This window comes from Lipotes vexillifer, unplaced genomic scaffold (genome assembly GCF_000442215.2).
Source record: "Lipotes vexillifer unplaced genomic scaffold, Lipotes_vexillifer_v1.1 scaffold535, whole genome shotgun sequence".
NCBI classification, from domain to species: Eukaryota; Metazoa; Chordata; class Mammalia; order Artiodactyla; family Lipotidae; genus Lipotes; species Lipotes vexillifer.
Genome location: NW_006792756.1, coordinates 1,538,460 through 1,544,931, shown reverse-complemented (window position 1 = coordinate 1,544,931; position 6,472 = coordinate 1,538,460). Strand labels below are relative to the sequence as shown.

At 41.2% G+C, this 6,472-nt stretch overlaps 1 pseudogene; it reads right to left on the bottom strand.

Annotated features, from left to right (window-relative positions):
• Window positions 1–1,103: 1,103 nt before the first annotated feature.
• On the bottom strand, window positions 1,104–3,426 carry LOC103070873 (nudC domain-containing protein 1-like; annotated as a pseudogene).
• Window positions 3,427–6,472: the final 3,046 nt, after the last annotated feature.

Genomic DNA, 6,472 nt, shown 5'->3' with positions numbered 1-6,472 from the left:
TTGGTGCATGGGCTTTAGTAGTTGTGGTGCGCGGGCTCAGTAGCTGTGGCTCGCGGGCCCTAGAGCGCAGGTTCAGTAGTGTAGCGCATGGGCTTAGTTGCTCCATGGCATGTGGGATCTTCCTGGACCAGGGCTCGAACCCATGTCCCCTGCATCGGCAGGTGGATTCTTAACCACTAACCACCCAACCATTGCCTTTTGGGCTAAACATTTATCCGTGCGTGTAGAGATGTTTCTGTTCCATGGAATATGGTTTAGAAATTGCTGCTATTGAAGATAGCAAATGACTGAAAAGAGGTCAGGAATCTTTACGCATTTTTGTGTCGTTTGAGTTTTTGGTAAAAGAAATGTTTCCCCTCCTGTGATAATGAAGGGGCTGAATACATGGCGTGTTTTCCTAGCACAGGTGGCCAATTTGAGGTGCTCTGGCAAACAACGTGGTGTCCCTAATAAATACAAAGTATCTTTACCTTCCGCTTAGAGTAAAACCTCATACAGCATGAAATGGATAAGAAGTTCAAAAATAATGTCTCCTATACTTTTTTTTTACACGATAAATATTTTTTTAAATTGTTTTTAATTTATTATTTTTTTTGGCAGTACGTGGGCCTCTCAGTGTTGTGGCCTCTCCCATTGCGGAGCACAGGCTCTGGACGCGCAGGCTTAGCGGCCATGGCTCATGGGCCTAGCCGCTCCGCGGCATGTGGGATCTTCCCGGACCGGGGCACGAACCCGTGTCCCCTGCATCGGCAGGTGGACTCTCAACCACTGCGCCACCAGGGAAGCCCCAATATTTTTATTTTTAAACAATGAATTGTACATCTTTCATATAAAAGATGAGATTCTAGCCTCTGTTTTTAAAAAATTATACTTGCTAATACTATCTTTACATTTTTTACAGAAGCTAATTTTCTCTAAATTTGCAGCTTCATTCCATAGCTTTTATAGACTCATAGTCTCGAATATATTTCCCATATCCTTTAAAAAATTCATACAAGATAATTTTAACACAATAAAACTTAACAGGTTACAGCACAACTGCCTAGCCTTCCAGCTACCACTGAATACTTTTCCAGTACAGAGAAGCCAACATGTTGGAGTAATTAATTCTCTGTATTTACCTTTATTAAAAAGAGGTTTTTGGTAGTGAGAACAAATAATCTCTCATTTGTTGCTTGAAAGCCTAAAATAGGATCACTGGTTTCTAGGCTTGCTACTTGCTGCTTAGCAACCTGCCCTACTTGCCTGCCTTCCTTCCTATTATTGTAAAGTACAGTGGACATGGGAGTGGGCTGACGATAGATGAAAACTCGTTGAAAGCACTCGCAAAGGGCTGCATAAGAATAATTTGGAGCACAGGCAAAAAAATTTTGTGTCTCTTTCATGCTTGGATGTAGCCTAAAGCATTGAAAATTGCGATATGCTCCCACATATCGTCTTGGTTGCTGGAGTGTGGTTGCCAGTGTAGGGCATCAACATCATGGTGCAAACAGAAGCAGGGCATTTCTTTAGGATCCACTATGACAGAGAAAAGGTACTGGTTGCTTCCAAGATTCACCCACTTATATGGCAATCCTTTCTTCTCCCCATGTTCAGATGAACCAGCTCTCCTATCCAATCTCTCCTTGGTGATACCTGTTTTTCCTTGGATTTTCAAGCTAGTTGGTTGCCCTGTAACCTCAGATCTCACATGAGTAGTTTTTAATGTACTGCCATCAAATCTACATAAACTGGAGCTCTCTTCAAAGAAAATACCACATTCTTCTAACCAACTCTTGAGCATTACAAGGAGGTTTATCTGGATTTGGATTCAGTTCATCAGAGGTCAAATGCATCAAACGTTCAGCTATTGCAGCACATTGAGCTGAGTCTCTTATAAATTCCCCGTTTATCACCGACCACTAGTTCTGGCCACGTCAGTCCTTCATTCTTCTTAATCAAGGAAATCTCCAAGCTATTGTTCTCTTTAATTATCCATATAGTGCTTTCATGATCCATAGATGAATAGAGATTTCCTTCCAGAAACCTCTGGCCCTTCAGCACAACGTTGACATGATCAGGCAAAAACTGTATTTGAATGTCTTCCTTAGTACAGTCTTCTGGAAGCGGTATTGTTACTGTCAAGTCATCTTCAGTCTGTTGCCAGTAGTACAGAGGTTCTTTGATTTTCTCTGACATGTCTTCATCCTTACTTTCTTCAAGCTCTTGACCAACTTGAACAAATGTAAAGGACTTGTAGGAGACAATCATGAGACCATTCCCATCGGGCTCAAAAGCGACATAATGGGGCACTGACTTTCCACAGAGAATATTATGCTTAGTAATTTCATATTTTTTATTATCTTTATTTTTCTTATTAATAGTGTCTCACTCCAAGGAAACATAGAAACCACTTCCTTCCATATCCATTTCCTCTTTCTGTGTTCGAAGAAGCAGCATAGTTATCGAATGTTCTTCAGCTTTTAGCAATGAGATACTGTGAATTATGATAAAAGGACTGCCAAGCTCTTCATTAAACATAATCTCCCATTTTTCAGAAGCACTATTTCCACATTCACCTGTTCCAATGAGATACAATCTTCCAGTTCCATCTGACAAGGTAACCCAAGTAGAAGATGTGAAATGGATGGATGTGCAAAGACGATTATCATATGCAGTCAAATCTGTAAGAAGTCGAAAACACCTCTCGTGGTTTTCCTAAGGCAGTGTCCAGCATCACTGTTTTTTGGGTTTTGTTTTATTTATTTATTTATTTAGCTGTGTTGGGTCTTCGTTTCTGTGCGAGGGCTTTCTCCAGTTGCGGCGAGCGGGGACCACTCTTCATTGCAGTGCGCGGGCCTCTCACTGTCGTGGCCTCTCTTGTTGCGGAGCACAGGCTCCAGATGCGCAGGCTCAATAGTTGTGGCTCACGGGCTTAGTTGCTCCACGGCATGTGGGATCTTCCCAGACCAGGGCTCGAACCCGTGTCCCCTACATTGGCAGGCAGATTCTTAACCACTGTGCCACCAGGGAAGCCCAAGCATCACTGTTAAATTCATAATTCTTCCAACGTTATCAACGTAGTAGACACTGTCTTGATACCATGAATCACAATGTAGGTAATTATACATTCCAGAAGCATGCATGTGTTCCAGTGTATACTGATCATCTTGAAGTTTTACTTCTGCCACAGACAAGGCTAGGAGCTGTCACTGTTCCCACTAGGCAGACCAGAGAAAACTCCTAATTCATAGGCAGAGTACACAGAAAAGTCTTATCTCAGTGGTGAAGAATAATCAGACATAGACTGAGCATCGCTCCAGACAAGCCTGCGTCAAGCTCCAGCTGGTAACAGGGCAGCGGCTTGAGGGACAGCTTATAACCCTCGAAGCGGGGATCCAACAGAGGTCTCTTCACCCGCAGGGAGCAATTAGCGGCCACCTCCATTGCCTTCCAGGGTCCTAATGTGAGAATTAATAAAGTTCATGTTGAAAGGTCTGCACTTCACGCGTATCACCGTGGCTGGGAGGCGGCATGGTTCCCGTCGCTGTCTCCTGTACTTTTAAAATTAGATTCAAAAAAAGAAATTAGATTCAGAAAAACCTGAAGAACCATTGCAATTACTGCCAAAATGTTTCAGAGGGCATTAGGTTAATGCCTCCTCTCCTAGGACAGGAGTGGAAAAGAAGACAGATGCTCATCACCAGAGATACGACTCTATTTGTTACGAGGATTTGTAGGGGCAGCACTTTGTTATTGGGTATCTGTTTTGAAATTGGAATTATATTTGTTGAATTTTAATCATAAGCAGGGAAATACATCTTCCTGAATGTAAGAAAATACATTAGCTAATTTGGGCCATAAATGTAAAAATTGCCCTTAGCATGTAATCATAGGAATACTAACTTTATGGTACATTGTTTTTCTTTGATAAAGTTTTGGTTTAAAACCTGTTAGATTTAGCAAGGGATGAAGGTCAAGACCTGGTCATTTTTGCAGATAAGACACACACACACACACACACACACACACACACACACACAAACATGCACACAAGTTCATTAAACTTTGGCCTATATTTCATTCAGCAGTAATGTTTGCTATTAGAAATAATTCTACTTGCATCTTAATTTTGCTTACTCAATGAGTATGTTGAGTGTTTCATAAAGTCTACCTTTAAAAACATCATAAATATACTAAACAGCAGTTCTTTAGTTGAAAGTGCTAATTAAACAAATACTTGTGTGGATTCCTACTATTTGCAAAGCTTCATTGAACACATTATGAATAAGATAATCTTTAATCTCAAGGAATTTATGATGTTTTGAGGGTACATGATAAGAAAAGTATCAAAAAAAAAAACCAAAAAAAATAACAGGTTATAGTAGTCGCCATTATATAGGGTTGAAAGGAGGCCCATCAAGGGATGAGGAAAGGCTTTGGCACTTGAGATGGACTTTGAAGATTGAAGTCAGATTTTGAGAGGTAGGTCGGTAGGCAGGAGATAACAAGTGGCTGCATAGAATTGGAGTAATTTGTGAATGAGGAAAAGCAAGTCATCCAGTTTGGCAGGAGTTTAGATGGAATAAGTATTAGAGACTAATGGGAAATAGAGTTAGGAAAGCGGCCTGTAAAGTATTTGTATCAGTCAGCTTAGGCAAAGCAGTAGTAACAAAGGACTCCAAATCACAGCGATGCAATAAGCTTATTTTTCACTTATATCAGGTTTCCATTATGGGTTGCCTGTAGCTCTGCTCCTTGCATCTTTGTTCTGGGCCCCGGCTGAAGAAGCAGCCCCTATGTGGAGGGTATCAGTTCTCACTGAGGGAAAAGAGAATATTGCAGAACTCTGCAATAGTTCTCCCAGTGCCTGCTTGAAAGAGGCATGTGTTACTTCTCACACTGATTGGCCAAAGCACCTCATATGGCCAAACCTGCCATCACTAGGGTAGGGATATATAATCCACTTACAGGAAGGGACAGGAAGTAGATATTTTGAACAATTTACCAAAAGGCTTGAAAGCCAAGAATGGGTCATTTGCAATTAATTCTTTAAATGGTTAGGAGGTGTGGCAAGTTTCTGGATAAGTGTATGGTTTGGTAAAAAAAAAAAAAAAAAAAAAAAAAAAAAAAAAAAAAAAAAAAAAAAAAAAAAAAGATGGTTTTTATATTGCGTGTGCGTGTGTGTGTGTGTGTGTGTGTGTGTGTGAACACATAAGAATTCTCTGGGGTACTTGCTTGTTATAAATGTAGGCTCCAGGATTCTAGAAGGTTGGAGTCAGGGGCCCAGGAATCTGCATTTTAAGCAAGCAGTCTGGGAATAGTGTGTAGATGGTTCACAGTCCTCCTTGTAAGAAACCCTGGATTGAGGAATGAGTGGGGAGTAGCCAAGTGCAGATAAGGTGGGGCAGTGAGTGAGGGGATGGCAGGTTGTTGGTGGGTGCGAGGCCGCCGTGCCCTGGGGGCACATGGTATGTGGCCAGTACAGAGGCAGACAGACACACTGAAAGAACAGAACTAGAACTACCCAAGGGGAAACAGCCAGGAAAGAGTAGTGAAAGGAGCAAATCTCTTTAGGAGGTGAGATTTCAAGGGATCTTGCTCTTCACTGAGAAGTAGGAGGCAAGCCTGATGCAAGAAAGAGTTGAGAGCTAGAGGAGAGCAGAGGTAATAATCAGCAAGTCGCAGGAGATGCCCTGTTTTTAGAGCAGCTATTGAAGAAAACTGTTGACTAAAACACACCACGTAAATTTGTTTTTGCATCTGGACAGCAGGGGGCGCTATGGTAGCACATATGCTGATAATTGGGCTCAGCTTCCTAGGCCCAGCAATGCCAGCTCTTACTGAATAGGATTCTTAACCCGACCTACAGTGCAGTATTTGGGGAGCTTCATTTATTACTTTTATAGCTGTGAACCTTCATAAAAAGAACTTTTAAGGTTTCTCTTTAATTATTAAGGCATCTAGTGTTTGGGGGGTTTTTTTGAGCTGCCAATTCCTACAGTCAAAAAGAAATTAATTCTGTAGAGTTTAAGGGCATTATTACCCATTTATTGACTTCACTTGAGGCATAGAATGGAGATTAGAAGAGGAGAAAAGACAAAGGAAAAAGAAAAGTGCATTCGTAGCATCACTCCTAGAAGGGGAATCTCTGGATCACAGGATATGGGCTTTGTACTTTTTGTTAGATGCTATCTGATTGCCTTCCAGGGACTGTGGCAATTTATTTTTTCACCAATAATGCAAGGATCTTATTACTCTCTGTGAAAACCCACTGTATGCGTAAGCTTTTTAGTATTTGCTACTCTGACAGAGGAACTATGGGTAGTTTTAACTTGCATTTTTCTCCTGGGGGAGGAGAGACACTTTTTCACATCTAAATCTTATTTTTACATTTTTTTAGTGCACTGTGTTTTCATGTCCTTTCCCCAGTATATTACTGGCCTTCCATTTATTGATTTGTAGAAGCTCTTTATGAGGTCAGTCAAAAGAT